Source organism: Bubalus bubalis, chromosome 3, assembly GCF_019923935.1.
Source record: "Bubalus bubalis isolate 160015118507 breed Murrah chromosome 3, NDDB_SH_1, whole genome shotgun sequence".
Taxonomy (NCBI): Eukaryota; Metazoa; Chordata; class Mammalia; order Artiodactyla; family Bovidae; genus Bubalus; species Bubalus bubalis.
This window is the reverse complement of record NC_059159.1, coordinates 21,203,000-21,221,798: the sequence shown is the minus strand read 5'-3', so window position 1 is coordinate 21,221,798 and position 18,799 is coordinate 21,203,000. Positions and strand designations below refer to the sequence as shown.

Genomic DNA, 18,799 nt, shown 5'->3' with positions numbered 1-18,799 from the left:
CCCCCACCCCTTACAGTGGGACCGAGTCAGCCTCTGACTTAGGGGAGCCCCCAGCTCTCCTGGGATTACTTCCAGCCTGTGCAGAAGACTCAGTCCCTGGCCAGGGGGCTGCCCTGAGAAGAACAGTCCCAGCTGCTGACCTGAGGGAAGCCTGGATTCAAGCCTTTCAGGAAGTCGGTTCACTGCCTCGGTTACCTCATTTGCAAAATGGGGTAACTCCTGCCTCCCAGGGTCTTTGTGGGAATGAGTCAAGCGGGGGGCCAAGGGAGAGAGGGAATCAGAGAGTTGGTTAGGGTGACTGCCCCTGGTTACCCTACCAGTACCTGCGAAAAGACACCCCCAAAGGGCCCCCAGAGGAGGCGCTGAGCACAGGAGAGGCAGGACCTGCCAGGTGGCCGCACCCTGGGGAAGGGCGGCCCCTGCGAGGAAAAAGCACAAGCCCACATTCTGGCGGCTGGCACCCGCCCGCTCCCAGCCAGGAGATTAGCGGCCTAATCTCGGCGGTGCTAATGATTTAGGTGCTGCCAGGACCCTGGCGTCTGTGTCTGCAAGGGGCCTGTCTGAATGGGAAGCTTCCAGGGGTGGAGGGAGGCACGTGGGTGGCCTGGGCTCTGGGCCCACACACACGGGGACAGGGAGGGAGTCCGGGTTCCACGCAGATCAGAGCTGGTGTGCTGAGGTCAGACTGCTGGAAGGACTTCCTGCCTAGAAAGTGGGTGGCCTCGCACGCAAGGGTGTCTCCTTGGAGAGTGGGGACTGCACAGGCTGCCGAGAGGAGACAACCAGAGTTTATTCTGCTCCCACCCTGACTGTAAAGTCTGGGGGTTCCCAGCGTTCCTGGGAGTGGGGAGCAGGGTCTCAAGGTCAAGACTAGAGGGCAAGGTCAGAACATCAGGGTTCTTCCATGATATCTGGGAGGACTTCCTGCTACTCCAGGACAGGCTGGGGAAGGGAACAAACAGAACCTGGGGTCACCTAAGTGTCTCAGAGGCCAGCCTTGCACCAGCCACTCACCCCCACAGAGAAAGAGCTTCCCCTCCCCGCTGGAGCCACCCTCCCAGGAACCTCCCTCCCGCAGCAGCTGACTGCCCTCCTCTGTCCAGACAGGCCTCCCTGAGTTCAGAGAAGTGAATATGAAGCAGAGCTGCCCTGGAGAAGGGCAGACCACAGGGCACCCGCCACCCACCCTCTGCCTCTCCAGAGCCTGCACCCCACCTCCAAACCACCCAGACATTAGTCTTGAAGCCCAGTTTGAAAGGACAGAGAGTTTCCTAACCTTTTCTCGAAAATCACCAAGGCCCCACCAACACCCCATCACTCTACCCTTTCCCCTGCTGACGTCAGGCTGTGCACCAAGAGCGGGGCCTAGGTTTCCCCACACCAGTGACTCCCAGGCCCTGTGCCTCCGGCCTTTGGAGACTCTGCCACCTCTGGAGCCCCCCTCCACTTCTGTGCCCACCTCAGCCCAGAAAGGCCTCACTTGCGGAAGGACAGGCCCAGCTCAGCCTCTCTCCCCAGGTGGAGGGGCAGAGACAGACCCCAGGAAGGTCTCCCTGACTCTCTGGAGAGTGTGGCCATCCTTGGAAGGCCTAAGAAGCCCAGACATGCTTCCTTCACGGCTCTGGATAGCCCTTGTCGGATTTCCCCAACGATGCTGTGAGGAAGCTGAGGCCCAGGGTTTCTGAGCAGCCGGCAGGCAGTAGGCAGGGCTGAAGCCAGGGCCCGAGCAGTGCCCACTCTCCGTGCCAGGGAAGGAAGGAAGGCCTGGCAGGAGCCAAGGTCCTCTCGGCCATGACTTCTCCTGCCCGGGCCTGTCCTCCACCCCCAGCAGGGAGAGGCCCCTGGCAGCCGGAGGGGCAGCGCCAGGCCCACACACCCCGCAGGTGTCAGCAGCTTGGCCCAAAGGAGGAAGAGGACAGGAACAGGAGGAGGCATCCAGCCCCAGAGGCCGCTGGGAGTCCAGCACAGCAGGGAGGGGACAGCAGGAAGAGACCCCGGGCAGACAGCTGAATCCACCCCAGGGTCCCCACGCCAGCCCCGGGCTTGACCAAACCTACAGGCCCTGGGTCTCCTCTCCAGAGGTTGCTGAAGAGCCCGTGCATTCTTGGCATGAGTAGAACAGGCCTGTCTCGGACTTGAGCAGGACTAGGGTATGCAGGGAGGGTCCCTGGGACTATACCAGCCTATGGTGTTGATGGAAGGTGCAAGGTGATCTGGGGGGGCCCGTATGCAATTGATGTTCAATAGATGCATATCAGGACTTCATTGGTGGTCCAGTGGTCCACCTGCCAATGCAGGGGACACAGGTTCGATCCCTGGTCTGGGAACTAAGTTCCCACATTGATGTTGTGGTTCAGTTGCTAAGTTGTGTCCAACTCCATGCCACGGGGCAACTAAGCCAGCACGACACAACTTCTGAGCTCGAGCTCTACAGCCTGTGCTCTGCAACAAGAGAAGCCACCGCAATGAGAAGCCCACGTATCGTAACTAGAGAGTCTTGCCACAACTAGAGAAAACCTGAGCACAGCAATGAAGACCCAGCACAACCAAAAATAAATTCTAAAAATACATATATTTTTATTAAAAAATAGATGCATATTGATGTTGACAAACATCTTGCCACAACAGCCCACCTGACCTTGGCTCCTACAGGGCCCCAAGCATTAACTGTCACCCCTAGGACAGCGCCCACCCACCCAAACCCAGAACACAGCCTGTATGCAGCAGGTACTCTGTAAGTGTTCACTGAGTTGTTAGGAACGAGGACCCTAGACCGTGACTAGGGTGGAAGACAGGGACCCAGGAAGGGACTACATAGCCACCTACCCTCCCTCCAAGGAAAGAGTCCATATAGGGTGAGGTTGGGGAAGTGAGAGGCCCAGGATGTGGGGGTGAATCCCAGCTGGGACCTTGGCTTGACTGATGAAGAGAACACCCCAAATCCTTAGGGGTTCTCAAAGCCCTTGCCCTACCCCCAGAGCCCGGCCACCAGGGCCTGTCAGCTTGCCTCCTCACAGACCCTGAGCCCCTCTCACCTGCGGGGACCTCGCCCAGGATGGGCTACACAGGGTCACCAAGGAGGCCCTACCCCTTACCTCACCCCGAGCACCCCCACTCCTGGCCAGTAAGTGCACCCTCGCCCCGCGTGCTTGCCCTCAGGTGGAATCCTCTTCCCCTATCCTGTAGAAGAGGAGAATCCTCTTCTCCTATTTCCTCAGCCTCTCTCCTGAGGCCCCAGGGCCGCCCTGCCCAGATTCACCCTCTAATGATTTGTGTCTGGCTCCAAAGAAGGCCCCACCCTCCGCCTCCCCAGCGGCCATGGGAGATGCAAACAATCGCGGCCCTCAGGAGGCATCCAGTTAGGAGAGTCAGAGGCAGGGGTTCCTCCAGTGCCCCCACACATACCAGAGGGCCCCAGGTGTTCCGTTCCCCCATAACTGGTTTCCAGGAAACATGCTCCCTGGGTGGACACCCGGGATACCTCATCTTTCCAGGCAAAGCCACATCAGCTGTCCAGAGCCCCGTCCCAGCAAGAGCCAGAGGCCTCAGCGCCCAGAGCAGGAGGACAGGGCAAGGGAGGCCCCAAACCAGTGGGAATGGATGGGGAGGAGGTCCAGGAAGGGGAGCCAGAGAGGGGCACAGGTGGGAACCCTTGCTGCTTCTGAGGCTGGAGGAGTCCAGCTTGAGAGGACCAGCTTCTCCCCTCTGCCTGCCCTTTCTCTCCCCTATCCACCCCTCCCCTTCTTTGGCCTGAGGTAGCTAGCGGGGAGGATGAGAAGGCAACAGGTCAGTGGGGTCCCCTTTCAGGCCTGGGGCTCATCCCCTCTCCCCTTTGCCCTGAAGGCTGAAGGGGACCTGAGGACCTGCGGGAACCAACTCAGAAATCCCAAAGGAACTCCAGACTGCCCATCCTCAAGACCCCAGCCTCCCAGGCCCCCAGGTCCTGGCCCACCTGCCCACTCGACTCTCCGTGCCCTGCGAGGCTGGTTGCTCCTGGATTAATTCACCCTCACTGGTCCCTGCTCTCCAACACTCTCAAGTGATTTCCTCCAGGGGATGTGTGGCCCAGGCTCCCTGAGAAAGAGGTTTCATCTCCCCCATCAGAGTGGATGTTTCCTAGGGTAGACGTCTGTCTCCCCACTCAGACTGGGAGCTCGCTCTGGGTGGGCACTGTGTCTCGCCCGTGTGATGCTCTGAGCTTGGCGTTTCCTTCCTCCCACCTAACACCACCGGCGGGAAGGGGGTCTCTTGGCTCTTCGATCACCTATACCGCATGCATCCTCAGTCGCTCAGTCATATCCAACTCTTGGCAACCCCATGAACTACAGCCCACCAGGCTCCTCTGTTCATGGGATTCTCCAAGCAAGAATACTGAAGTGGGTTGCCATTTCCTCCTCCCCGCCTCCAGGGGATCTTCCCAACCCAGGGATCGAACTCGTGTCTCCTGCCTCTAGTTCCTTGGCAGGCAGATTCTTTACCACTGGGCCTCCTCTGATCACCCAGCCTACCACAAGACGATCCACATGACTGACCAATAAGAAAGGGGAGAAGCACACCCGTGCAGAGGCCTGGGCCCCGTGGACTACTCTGTCCCACACGAGGCCCCCAACTGCTCCTCCCCATTAAAACCTGCCCGAAGCTGGTAGCTTCACCGCCCCCTGGTCCTGCCTCTGCCTCAAAACCCAGGCCCTGGGCTTGTTGTTCAACATTTCAGGTGTGATTCACTTTCTCCAGTAAGGTTTTGTTGGAGAGGAATCACAGCCCCTAATCTTCTCAACCCCCATGATCACTATTCTGCCCCTTATGGAAAGAGCTCACTCAGGAGGCCAACTCCAAGGGCCTGGATCGATGCAGACTCTGCTGTGGACAAGTCACAACCCTTCTCTCAGCCTCACCTGCAAAATGAGGCTACTTGGTTTCCATGACAAACTCTTCGTGAGGCTGACATGAGACAGCGGCTGGCCTCAGGCCTTGTGCACACTAGGGATTTGGAAGGATCAGCGACTCCCAAGCTGGCTAGGTGAAGGCTCCCAGGGTAAGAGGTAACACTTCCCTCTGCTAGGCAGATGTCCCCGTCCTAACTGCCAGAACTGTGTACCTTATATGGCAAAAGAGACTTTGCAGGTGTGATTAAGTTAAGGAATTTGCATTCCTTAACTGGAATTTTCTGGATTTTCTGGTTGAGCCCAATATAGCCACGTGCATGAGTGCTAAGTCACTTCAGTCATGTCCAACTCTTTGCGATCCCATGGACCATAGCCTGCCAGGCCCCTCTGTCCATGGGATTTCCCAGGCAAGAATACCAGAGTGGGTTACCATTTCCTACTTCAGGGTGTCTTCCCTGACCCAGGGATCGAACCTGCGTGTCTTACATCTCCTGCACTGGCAGGAGGGTTCTTTACCACTAGCACCACCTGGGAAGCGTCCTTAAATAGGGGTGGGGGCAGGGAGAAAGCTCAGAGCCAGACAAGGAGATGTGACAACAAAAGCGGAGGGCAGAGAAGAAGCCATGAGCGAAAGAATGTAAGCAGACTCTAGAAGCAGAAAAGGCAAGGAACAGTTCTCCCTGAGTGCCTCCAGAAGAGGCTCAGCCCTGCTGACAGCTTGATTTAACCTTGCAAGATGCACTTCAGACCTCAGACTTCCAGAATTGTCAGATAACGTGAGTGTTGCTTTAAGCCCCTAAAGTTGTCATTTGGGACTTCCCTGGTGGTCCAGCAGTTGAGAATCTGCCTGCCAATGCAGGGGACACAGGTTCAATCCCTGGTCCAGGAGGATTCTACATGTCGCAGGGCAGCTAAGTTCATGCGCCACAACCACTGAAGCCCAAGCACCCTAGAGCCCATGTTTCTCAACAAGAGAAGGGACCACAACGAAAAGTAGCCCCTACTCGCCACAACTAGAGAAAACCTGGGCATGGCAACCAAGGCCAGTGCAGCTGAAAATAAAATAAATAATCATTTAAAAAATAAAGCTGTACTTTTTTCCAATAACAATAGGAAATAATACACTCTCCCTCACCTCTTCTAGTGCCAGAGTGCTAGTCCCTGTCACTCATGTTAGAATTATTATTTGGAGGTGGATCTGCTCCCCTTCTAGAATTACAATCCATTACAGCCAAATGAGTGCTTCCCCAGTGGCTCAGCAGTAAAAGAATCTGCCTGCAATGCAGGAGACGCAGAAGACTCAGGTTCGATCCCTGAGTGGAGAAGATCCCCTGAGAAGAGCGTGGCAACCTACTCCAGTATTCCCGCTTGGAGAATCCCATGGACAGAGGAGCCTGGCAGGCTACCGTCCATACGGTCGCAAAGAGTCAGACACAACTGAAGCGACTGACCATGCACGCACAGCCAAAAGACAGCTTTCTGTTCATCTCTGAACCCACTCTAAGGTCTAACCTGGCACTTTATGCACAGGAAGTGCCCAATCGATGCTGGCTTGCTGGATGCCGACAGTAAGTGCCCGATGCTGGGCTTTTCCTCAGCACCCATTCATCGCATCTATGGTGGGGCCGTCACTGGGCTGGGTGCCAAGAACTCAGCACTGAGTCAGCTGAGCCCTGCCCTTAATGAGCACGGGCAGGTGAGCAAGAAATGGACACGCGGTCCATCCTGGAGCTGAGTTATTGTGCGGTGATGAAGGTGTGTATGTTCAGGCACCTGGGAGGAGCAGGAAGGAGCCACTCATTCAGCCCAGGCTGCTGCTGATGGTTTCACGGGGAGGGACCACAAGGCTGGGTTTCGAAGCCAGGGCAGGGCTTTGCCAGGCAGAGGAGATGAGGTGAGAACACATCCAAGCAGAGGTGGGTGGGGACCAGGAGCCTCGCAGCTGGATCACAGTTCACTGGGAGCAACAGGAATGCCAAGGAAAGCAAACCTCAAAGGAAACACATTTGATTGGCTACTGTTGGTTGAGCATCTACTGTGTGCTGAGCTATCCCTAGGCTCTGGGGATATGGTGATGAACACAAAAGACGTCTTTGCTTTCATGGAGCAGACACTCTAGTGGAAAAGATGGAAAATAATCAAACCAGAGAATGAGATGTTCTCCGTGAAAGCATGAAGAGGGAAACTGAGCGCTTCCAGGGGCCAGGGCAGGAAGGCCTCTCCCAGGTGACATTTAAGGGGAAACTGAATTAAGGAAGGAGCCAGCACATGCAGGGAAAGGCATTCCAGGCCAAGGTAATAGCTGGTGGAAAGGCCCTGGGGCTGAACTAAGACACTCCTTTCAGCATGGTTGGGGGTGGGGGTGGTTAGCAGAGGAGATGTGGGACTATGTAAGCTCAGAAAAGGGCAGGAGCCCCCACAGGGTAGTGCTTCTCCTTCTTTACTCACAGAGCTGGTGAAGTAAAGAGAAGTGAAATCGCTCAGTCATGTCTGACTCTTTGTAACCCCAAGGACTATAACCCTCCAGGCTCCTCTGTCCATGGAATTCTCCAGGCCAGAATACTGGACTGGGTAGCCGTTCCCTTCTCCAGGGGATCTTCCTAACCCAGGGATCAAATCCAGGTCTCCCGCATTGCAGGCAGATTCTTTTACCAGCTGAGCCACCAGGGAAGCCCTGATGAAAGCCAGGGCTGAGAACCATGCTCCAGAGTCTGGGGGGACCAGAGCAAGGCATGTACATCCTGGTCAAGCAGTTTTTGTTTGTTTGACTATAAACTTCCCAGAGCCTTCAACAAGCTAATGTGCACTGTGACTCTCCAAGGAGAAGAGAGCATTTCCCAAACTTAATCACCCATGAAGCCCCTTCCAGGAGGAGCAGGTGAAGGTAGGGTTCCTTGGATCCCATTTTGGGAATCTGTGGACCAACTCATAGGGCTTATTAGAGGGAAAATGGCTAGAACGAAGGTTGGAAAGAGAGACCACCATGAAAGGTGTGCTGAAGAGTTTGGACTTGATTCTGTAGCAACAGAGTCATCCAAGCATTGCTATGACGTTTCGTTTTGTTTTTGTCTATTTATAGAGATTTTAATCATACAAAGAGGTATGATCGATCTCTTCAATGCCTCCATCTCCCAGTTAATAATACCACAATCTTTCAGTTAATAATACCTCCTGGAGAGCCACCTCACTCTCTTTAATCCATTGTGACCATGAGCTATAATTCATTCACTCCTGTCCCTCCCAACCTCTGCTCAGGCATCCAGGAATTTTTTCCTTCTCACGAACAATGATATAATAAACCTGCCTGAACATCTAGCCTGGTGAACTTTTACCAATATATCCTTAAGGGAATTTTAACAGTGGTATTATCGGATGAAGGGGTAAAGCCATGTTTTTCTTTTGATGGCTATTGTGAAATTTTCATTCAAGGTGAATGAAATTATATCTTTGCTTTAAAATACCCCAATCTCCCTAACAAAAGGTGGTGGAGGAGAGAGAAGGAACAAGAATGGCAGCATGTTTGTGGGCACAGAAAATAGACTGGTGGTTGCCAAGCAGGAGTGGGTTAGGGGAGGGATGAAGAGGAGGGGGTTCACAGATGTAAGCTTTTATATACAGATAGGATAAACAAAGTCCTACTGCATAACAGAGAGAACTGTATTCAATATCCTACAATAGGGACTTCTCTGGCAGGCCAGTGGTTAAGAATCCTCCTTCCAACGTAGGGATCATGGGTTCAATCCCTGATCGGGGAACCAACATTCCACATGTCATAGGGCAACTAAGCCTGGGTGCTGCAGCTACAGAAGCCCATGAACCACAAGGAAGACCCAGCCCAGCCAAAAAAAAAAAAATCCTATGATAAACCATAATGGAAAAGAGTATTTTAAAAAGAATGTATATACATGTATAAATGAATCCTTTGCTGTACAGCAAAAATGAACACATTATAAATCAATTATATTTCAATTTTAAAATATTGAGAAAAGAAAAAAGGAATGGCAGCAAGTTGACAATTACTGAAGCTGAGTGATGGGCATATTATGAATATGAATATTCAGTCCTTAAAATTCATCGGAAGGACTGGTGCTGAAGCTGAAAGCTCTAATACTTTGGCCACCTGATGGGAAGAACTGACTCACTGGAAAAGACTCTGATGCTGGGCAAGATTGAAGGCGGGAGGAAAAGGGGACAACAGAGGATGAGATGGCTGGATGGCATCACTGACTCGATGGACATGAGTTTGAGCAAGCTCAGGGAGTTGGTGATGGACAGGGAAGCCTGGCGTGCTGTAGTCCATGGGGTCACAAAGAGTCGGACATGACTGAGCCACTGATCTGAACTGATGGGCATATGGGACTTTGTTCTGCCATCCTCTCTACTTTCATGTATATTTGAAATTGAAATTTGAATTTGAAATGTTTAAAAAAGGCCCCAGGCAGGCCCAGTGCCCTGTACATCATGGATCTTCACCTCCAAGTCTTCCTAAAAAGTCCTACACATTTTCACTTCCACCAACCATGAATGAACATATTTCCCTCACCACGTCCATCAGCACTAGATCTCATCAAACTCTGAAGTTTGTCTGTTGCTATTTTTCAAGTTTTGTCCTTTCAATGGTTGAAAAAGTTCTCTCTGTTGCTTCAATTTCCATTTCTTTAATCTTGAGTGAGGCTGAACATCCTTCCCTAAATTGTTTTATTCTTCCTTTTTTTTTATTTAATTTTTATTTTATATTGGACTATAGTTGATTTACAATGTTGTGTTAGTTTCAGGTGTACAGCAAAGTGATCCATTTATACATATACACATATCCATTCTTTTTCAGATTCTTTTCCCATATAGGTTATTACAGAATATTGAGTAGAGCTTCCAGTCCTATACAGTAGGTCCTTGTTGATGCTCTATCATATATATAGTAGTGTGTATATGTTCATTCCAAATTCCTATTTTATTCCCCCTACCACCACATTTTCCCTTTGGCAACTGTAAGTTTGTTTTCAAAGTTTGTGAGTCTGTTTTCTAAATAAGTTCATTTGTATAATTTTTTTTAAAAAAAATATGTAACACTTCACGAATTTGCATGCATCCTTGCACAGGAGTCATGCTGATCTTCTCCATATTATTCCAGTTGTAGTATAAGCACTGCCAAAGAGAGCTCCCTTCCTGTTTTTTATGAGCTAGATGTTGCCACTCTTTACCTTTTTCCCCTCCGTGGGATCTTGTCCTTGCTGACTGGTGTGAGCGATGGCCAACGTGGGAAGAAGGCCTTTCCTACATGAGTTACAAATGTCTTTTCTCAGTTGGCCATTGTTCTTCCAACCTTGTTTACAGTGTTTTTTCCCCAAACAAATGATTTCCCTTAGGTCACATTCGCTAAAATTTTTCTCGTATGAGTCTGGGCATCAGGGAGTTTGAAGAAGGGCTCACTTTGGTGGCGATGTGAAAGCTGGAAGGGGGCCAAAGGCCGGCCCCCAGGCTGAAAGGATGGCCTGGGAGAGAGATGAGGAGGGCGAGATGGGACACAGTGGCTGAAAGGGAGATGGGGCTGAGTGGGGGAGGCATGGAGATGACTCTGCATTTTCGGGTTGAGCAGATGGGTGGTAATGATGCCACTGACTCTGTCAGAGAAGCCAGACAGAAAAGTAGGGTTCAGAGGAAGAAAACAATTCTCCTCGAAGTACATACCACCCTGCATGGTCACATCTATTTCCTGTCTCCTCCTCTAGACTCAGGTAGGGACCCTGTCTCCTCCTCTCTGTCCCCAAAAACGGACATAGCAAATGATGCTTGATAACTGCAGAAATGAATGAGTATGTGAGTGACCTGAGCTCGAGGTGCCTCTGCCTGAGTGGACATGCCAGGGGGTGAAAGGAGGCGCCACCACCACCACCAAGGGACTGATGGGTTGCCCCCTCGTCTGAGCCAGCCAGACCTGGCTGTGTCCACTCACCAGCCACACAGAAGCCTGTCATGCTTTGTGGCAGAAGATACGGGCTGCATTTGGTTCTGAGAATTCTAGCATCCACAGGTTTGCTGGATGTGGCCGCTGAGGGAGCCTGTTGGGCACCAGGCGAGGAAGTCTTCCATCTAGAGGCAAGCGAGGGAAGCACGGAGGCTCCAGAGGCCGAGCCCTGGGACTAGCTTCCTGGAGAACCTTCTAGAAAAGCTGGCTGGCCTGAAGGAAGACTTCCTGGGCAGGTTGGGAGACCAAGTTGCCTTTCTGGATTGATTCCAAGGTCGCCACCTGCAGACAAGAGATGTAAACACTGACGAGACAGCACCTGGCCAGGGAGCGGGGGACTTGTGGGGCTCCCACCTCACGTGGTTGTCTCTTCACACCCCTCTGCTCCGTACCCCTAAGAGGGAAGCCAGAATGCTTCCATTAGGACTGCAGACCCCAGCGCTTTCCAAGAATGATCTGCTGCTGCTGCTGCTGCTGCTGCTAAGTCGCGTCAGCCGTGTCCGACTCTGTGCGACCCCATAGACGGCAGCCCAACAGGCTCCCCCGTCCCTGGGATTCTCCAGGCAAGAACACTGGGGTGGGTTGCCATTTCCTTCTCCAATGCATGAAAGTGAAAAGTGAAAGTGGAGTCGCTCAGTCGTGTCCGACTCTTAGCGACCCCGTGGAATGCATCCTACCAGGCTCCTCCATCCTTGGGATGATCTGATCCTGGTTAAACCCGAGGCTCAATAGCCCGTCCCCTGGAGCCTCAAATCTATAGCAGGAGCGCCCTCTGCTGGCTATCCTGGGTCGCCAGTCTCTGCCGTGCAGTCCCAAAAGGTGCTTGCTGCCTGCGATTGCGAAAAAGACCATGAAACTCAAGACATTCCTCTACCTGCGCTTCACACCCGGCGCCTTCTCCAGGGACCTGGCCCCTCCTCACCATCTTCAGCTCCTTCTCCTCTAGTCCCACGAACCCCATAGCACCAGGGGCCTAGGCTGGGCCATTGTGTCCCTTCCAGCCCTGCTGCTGCTGCTAAGTCGCTTCAGTCATGTCCGACTCTGTGTGACCCCATAGATGGCAGCCCATCAGGCTCCACCGTCCCTGGGATTCTCCAGGCAAGAACACTGGAGTGGGTTGCCATTTCTTTCTCCAATGTATGAAAGCGAAAAGTGAAAGTGAAGTCGCTCAGTCGTGTCCGACTCTCAGCAACCCCACTGACTGCAGCCCACCAGGCTCCTCCGTCCATAGGATTTTCCAGGCAAGAGTACTGGAGTGGACCGCCATTGCCTTCTCCATTCCAGCCCAGTGGACACGAAATTCCTTGCTGAAGCTGAACTGTCCATTTCACCCTGCCTGTCCCTGAGTTCTCCATCTCCAAATATCCCTTCTCTGCCTCAGGCACAAAGCTCTCCTCTCTTCCCTCCACCTTAGGTCGTTCTATTAAATGGCTCACCCCTAAGTTACTTCCTGCACAGACTCCCCCAGCCGAGAGTGAGAGGGTCCCTGAGGCAAGGCACTGTCTCCTCAGTGGGGACCACCCCCTTCCTGCCTCCAGCTCCCTGGGGACAGCAGCTGCTGTGGGCTGGCTCCTGCTGAAGCGCCCCACACAGTGTATGGCACCTGCTCCGTTCACAATAGGTTGACGGCGTGCAAAGCTTTGAGTGCCTGGTCTGTGCATCTGTGCCAGGACTGGTCCTGCGCGAGCGTACACAGCGAGTGTGTGCACCTCCGTGGGGTCTGCAGGGTGGCCTGGCTGGGGCTCCAACCCGGGCTGCAGCGGCGCGGAGCGGGAGGAGGCCGATGTCCCTCGCCGCCAGGGGGCAGCACTGAGCCGCTCTGGCCCCGCCAGCAACTTGGGGAGAAGAGGCCTGTGTCTCCGGCGAAGGAATAACAACCCAAAATCCACGGTGCGGGTCGGGGTGGGACGGAAGAGACTACTGTCACTGTTTCTAAACTCAGGTGGTGGGTTCACAGGTGTTTATTGCCTTAATTCTTTTTTTTTTTTTTTTTTGGCCTTGATTTTTAAATCCTACCTATGTCTTGTAGATTATATTTTGAACCTATTTGGTAGTATTTTTTTCTTTTTAGTAAAGATTGGCCTCTGAGCTCTCTCTAGAAGAGGGGAAGACGCTCTGCCCCTCTGAGTCAACTTCGGAGGCAAACTTGAGCCAGGCAGCTCTTGAGGTTTCCCCAGACTCCTGGGAGGGTTCCCTGGGGTTGACCTCCACCCTGGGCAAGAGGAGCCAAGCTTCTCCCACTAACCGCTCTAGGTCCCCTGCCACCATCCTCCGAGATAAACCGCACACTCACACACGGTTCACACACACATTCACACACCCGTATTACAGGCTCAGACTGACACACATAGACTGACATAGTCACAAGCTCACACACACATTTACACTCTCCCACATATTCACTCTCACATATTCATCTCTCATATTCCCACTCACACAACTTCACACCACAGAGTCACACACTCACACATGTTCGTAAACTCCTACACACTCAGGCACATCCACAGACACACACCCAGGCTCCCACCTTCACACATTACCCACAGCTTTCACATAGTCACACTCACACCTCTAGACTCACACATTCATAACCCACAGATGCACACGAATTCACACACTCATAGATCCATACACACACACAATATATACACATTCACAGACCCCACGCTCATAATCAGCTCACATGCACATTCACAGACTCACATGCATTCACACTCACAGACTTACACACCCTCATGCCCACACACCCATGCACGCTCATTCACATCCACACTCTCACACATGCATACAGACTCACCCAGCCTCACACACTGATTCACATTCACTACTCACGCTCACATTTGTACCCACTTGTGGACACACTCATGCACACTCACACTTGTGCACACTCACACAGCCTCTCTCTGCTTGTACTGTATTCACCCACTCACATAAAGCAGTCATTGCCAGAAACACTGGCCCATTGATCTTGAGTCCCCACCCTGGGTGGGATCAGGAGCTTGCGCCTTGATCTCAAGAGAGATTTCTGGAATCTTCCCAGGAGGCCCCAGTCGTGAGGTAGAGGGATGTTTCCCCTCAGACTGGAGGGAGCAGAAGCAGGGCTTGGTGACAGCCCTTTGCAAGTCCGCGGGCCTCAGAGGACTTCCCCAAGCTGCCTGCACCCTTCACTATTCACTCTCTCACCCCCTCACCCCCGTGAGAGAGGGCCTGGGGACATGCCAGGGGACACACGTGACAGTGTATTCCCCTGGTCTCGGGGAACTCTGTCTCCGAGGGAGACACTGGACATCACAGGCTGGCTGAGCAGCTGGGGCTGTGGACGCACCTTAGAGGGGCCTCCCATCGGCCCAAGAGGCAGGACAGCCAGGGGAGGGGTCTGAGCAGGGACTTGTCTACATGAGGGTCATAGGTAGACACTGGCCATCCCGGAGGTGACTGGCACATGCAAAGGCCAGGACACACCGGGGCCTCGTACCCTCAGGGAAGTGAGATGTCCTAGATGGAGGGAATCAGCTGGGGAGGCAGAGATGGGAGCTGAGCTTGGAGACGCTGGCAGGGGCCCACAAGGGATGGGCTGATGTGCCCTGCTGGGGAGCATGGCTACGGGGTGTCCTGATCAGCCGCGCAGGAGAGGACAAAGCCATTCCACAGAGGCTGACAGTATGTCCAGAAGCTCCGGGAGGGGCTGGTGCCCTCAACCCCCATTCCAGCAGCAGAGCGGCGCGGAAACCCCATCCAGGGACTTCCCTGATGGCCCAGTGGCTAAGACTCCGAGCTTCCAATGCAGGGGACGAGGGTGTAATCCCTGGTCAGGGAACCAAGATCCCACATGCCGTATGGCCCAGCCAAAACAGTTTTTGAAAAATAAACTCGACCCACTGGCTCAGGGAAGCCTCCACAGGTAGACTGTGCTTCTCTAAGTCATTTTCTATGTCATCACTCACATCCCCCATGAGTGACAGAGTCTGTCCGTGCAGAGGGTCAGAAACAAACCCAACAACCAAAAACCCAGGAACCTTTAGGAGCAGTTGCCAGCTTCTCCTAAGCAGCCTGGAGTGGGGGGTTGTGGGGGCACCCCATGCGGGGAACAGAGGCTGGGGGGCCAGCAGAGCAGAGCTGGGGACAGCACGGGGAAGGCACGGGGTCCCGGCTCCCCAGCTCATGCCCATTCCTGCATGAGGGAGGGTGGGGCTACTCCAGGCCGCACATTCCAGCTGGTGCCGCACCCTCCCAGCATGTTCTCACCTGTTCCCATGACTTCCCAGGCTGCCCTGGGGCCCAGTTCTCAGTGCCAACTCCCAGAATCCTTCAGGGTTCAGAATCCAACTAGAGGGACCCTGGTCTGAATGTGCACAAGTCCACCACCACTGGGACAACTGCCTCCCCCTGATACAAGCACATGCACACACATGCATGCACACACACATGTGCACACACTCATACACTGAACCATCCTTAGCTCAAAGACACCAGGACTCAGAGTGGCTTCCAGAAACTGAGGTACTTCTTTCCACTGCAAACAGCACCCCATTCTTACCCTGGGGCACAGTGCTGCCCTCCGGCCACAAGGCCCTGGGCAAGGGAGGAAGAAAAGCAGCTGAAGTCCCTAGAGGGTCCCCAGGAACGGGGGCACCCAGAAAGCCAGCCCTAGGGCTCAGCCAAAGGTGGCTGGAAAGGGGAGGCCTGAGAGGTGCTCGGCGATGGGCTAGCTAGGGAGGGGGCTGTGTGCGCCTGCCTGCTCCCCCTCCCATGGCCCAGCCCCCTGGTGGCCTGGCACTCAGCCTGCTGCCTCTCCGGGGGCACGGTTGACATCTCATCTCGTCCCCTGCCTCTCCTCCCGCAGCCCTGGTGTCACCCTCCCCAGCCTTTCATGCAGGACAGAATTCCCACGCCCACCCTGGGCCCGGGGCCAGGGCTATTGGTTCCCACCAAAGCCTGGGAAGTGGTTTCTGCAGCCCAAGCTACACCGGGCCTGCCCGGGAAACAGCCCGGCCCTGCTTGCTGCAGGGACATGACGGAGGGCGCCAGCCCAGGCCCCACGGAACTGCTGAGGCCGCAGAACTGGGTGACGGGCAGGCGGCCATTCGCCGGAGTGAATGAAACTTTAGCTCTACCAGCCGCCCTCAAAGGAGACGGGGCAACTATGGTCAGGGTCCCCAGATCCCAGACTTAAGGTTATCTCTGCCAGCCCCAGCCAGGAGCCAGGCCTGACCTGCAGAGGTTGATGGGGAAGCTGCAGAGCTTGGGGGGAGGGTCCCCCACGCGGAAGGGGTAGGGTCCCGGGATAGCCCATCTTGGGTCTCAGTCTCAAGGTCACAGTTCACCCACCAAGAGCCCAGGGGCCTCGATAGAGTAGGGGGCTCTGTCTTCCTGTGGCAGGAGAAGCCAGAGAGAGGAGATGGACTTTGGGAGCGTCTCACAGAGAGTGACCTTGACCGACCCCCACATGAATCCCTCTCAGCCCCCTGTCATGCAGAGAGCCCAGCCAGGCTGTGGAGGAAACAGGGAAAGTGTCAAGCTGTTGGCAGGCCCCAGAGGCAGCCCCCATGGGCACAGGGCCCCACTCTGAGCCTCTGTCCCAGGCCCCACCTGGCACCCAGGTCTCCAAGCTGGTGAGGACAAAGGCCTCCTCCAGAGACTGGGGGGCCACAAACAGGAAGTGCCCCCCCCACCCACTGCCTCCTGGCCTTGGAGGGGCCCTCACCACCTCCCCTGCTGTCAGAACACCTTTTGCTCTTCCCTCCAGCGCTTGCTGAGCCACGAGAGAGTCCAAGGCCCAAACCACACACCGGTATAAGCCGCAGTCTCCAGCTCTCCAAGCGCAGAGGCCAAGGGGGCCGTGAGGAGGGGTGAGCAGTGGGCACCCCAGCTGCCCAGGCCATGGTGGGGGCTGGGGCTCCAGCAGGCTTCCCCCAAGCCAGCCTGCACCCCTCCCAGCAGGGATGTGCAAGGCAAGCAGTTCCCACGCCCCGTTCCAGGCAGCTGCCAGGCAGGGTCCATACAAGGCCAAGGCTGCAGCGCTGAGCTGGCAGGCGGGGGCCGGGGCAGGGCCCAGAACACCTGGCTTGGCCAAACCCCGACGCACCCTGCTTGTGAGGAATGTGGACACCGCCCGGGCTGGCCCTGGGAAACCTGCCACCCCCCTGGCTCCCGCCCGGCCCTGACTAAGCCTGGGTGGGCCGTGGGCCGGGAAGATACAGTCTCAGCAGGAACCAGGCTCTCCGGCTCCACCCTTCCCTCCCCTGGCCCACAGGGGACTGAAGCAAGGGACAGGGCCTGAGAGAGAGGCGGAGAGCCGGGACAGCACCCACCGGGCCTCGGGACGAGGGAGAGAGCAGTGACACTGTGGGACCTCCCCCTCCCGGCTCTCCCCGTGGTCTGCCCACACCAGATTCCCCCCCCAGATGTCGGAGAGCTGGGCGCTCTAAAAACAACGGTATGGCCCATAGGACCCAAACCCTCTAGCATGGCCCCCTCATGTCGCTGAGCCTCAGTCTCCACATCCACAGAAGGGGGCCAGGGCTGGTTACTCCCCGACAGGGCCGGGCAGAGGTGGGGGGGAGAAGCTTCTGCTCAACCTGCAGGCATTGGACAAGCAGTTTCAATTAAGCACAACTTTGACCAGGCCTAGTAATCAGGGGAAGGGCTCACCAGCTCTGGGAAGGTGCCCCAACCCAGGGAGGGGAAGCAGGAAGACCCCCAGATTTCATCGCTCCCTGAGTGTCAGAGGCATTCACTAAGGAGGCCTCGTGAGGTCCATGCTTCAAGCTGAGAGACTGCATCCATTCTCTGTCACCCAATATGGATGTTCCCAAACTCCCCAGAACAGAAGCTGGGCCCTCCATCTCAGACCAGATGCCCTCAAGGGCTGGGGCCTTGTTTCTCCCCTAACTTGGGGCTCCCCAGGAACGGAGACCCTGTCTGCCTCTATCACCCCACAGTCCCAAGCCCTGGGCCATGGAAACTAAAAGCCAGTGAAGTCCAGAAAAGCTGTCCTTCCCTCTTCAGTACCACCCAGCTTCCTAGGTCCTGATCCACTCTGCTCACCCAGTCGCCCCCAAACACGAAGCTAGAACAGCCTCTCAGTGCCCCCTGCCCCAACCTTGGGGGCTGGTGAACTTCCCATCCATCCCCTGCCAAGAAAGACACCCTGCTGCCCTCCTCCCTACCAGGACAGAAGGGCCTTCTCATAACCACCTCCCTGAAACCTTCCCACAGCCCAGCTGGCCCAGGAGGGCTTTCTTGCTCAGAGCCACACTCTTAAGAGTCCCTTGGACAGCAAGGAGATCAAACCAGTCAATCCTAAAGGAACTCAGTCCTGAATATTCATTGGAAGGACTGACGCTGAAGCTGAAAGCTCCAATACTTTGGCCACCTGATGGGAAGAACTGATTCATTGGAAAAGACCCTGATGCTGGGAAAGATTGAAGACGGGAGGAGAAGGGGACGACAGAGGATGAGAAAGTTAGATGGCATCACCGACTCGATGGACATGAGTTTGAGCAAGCTCTGGGAGATGGTGAAGGACATGGGAAGCCTGGAGTGCTGCATGCAGTCCATGGGGTCACAAAGAGTCAGACCCAACTTAGCGACTGAACAATAACACTTTTCCCTGTGATCCACCTGGCCCATTTCCGCGTTCTGCTTGCTACCAAGTCTAAGGGGCTGGGGCCACACCATCCAAGGCTGCTGGGCAACAGCCCTGGCTCCCCTGAGCTTGAGAAGGGAGGGAAGGGTCTCCAGGCTCAGGGGCCCTGCTGCCCCCTCCCCCTGCCTGTCTTCCCACCTTCCCCCCCACAGGCTTCTCCCCAGCCAGGCATGCAGGCCCAGGTTGGGGTGCGGCCTTGGCAGGACAAAGAGTCTCTATTGTCGGGTGTTGTGCCTCGGTTACCAAGGAGGGAGGCTGGGCTGGCTCCATGCCATGTTTGGGCCCCAGGCTGAATGCGTG

General features: G+C 55.0%; 1 long non-coding RNA gene and 1 other non-coding gene across 2 annotated transcripts; both read right to left on the bottom strand.

Moving 5' to 3' along the window:
* Nucleotides 1–5,417: 5,417 nt before the first annotated feature.
* Nucleotides 5,418–16,974, bottom strand: LOC112583671. The gene is made up of 3 exons (XR_003107786.3): nt 16,641–16,974; nt 10,840–11,133; nt 5,418–6,876 (listed from the first exon to the last, which is right to left on the bottom strand). It is a non-coding gene; the product is annotated as an uncharacterized LOC112583671 (long non-coding RNA).
* LOC112584066 lies at nt 9,942–10,045 on the bottom strand. The gene has a single exon (XR_003108422.2). It is a non-coding gene; the product is annotated as a U6 spliceosomal RNA (small nuclear RNA).
* Nucleotides 16,975–18,799: the final 1,825 nt, after the last annotated feature.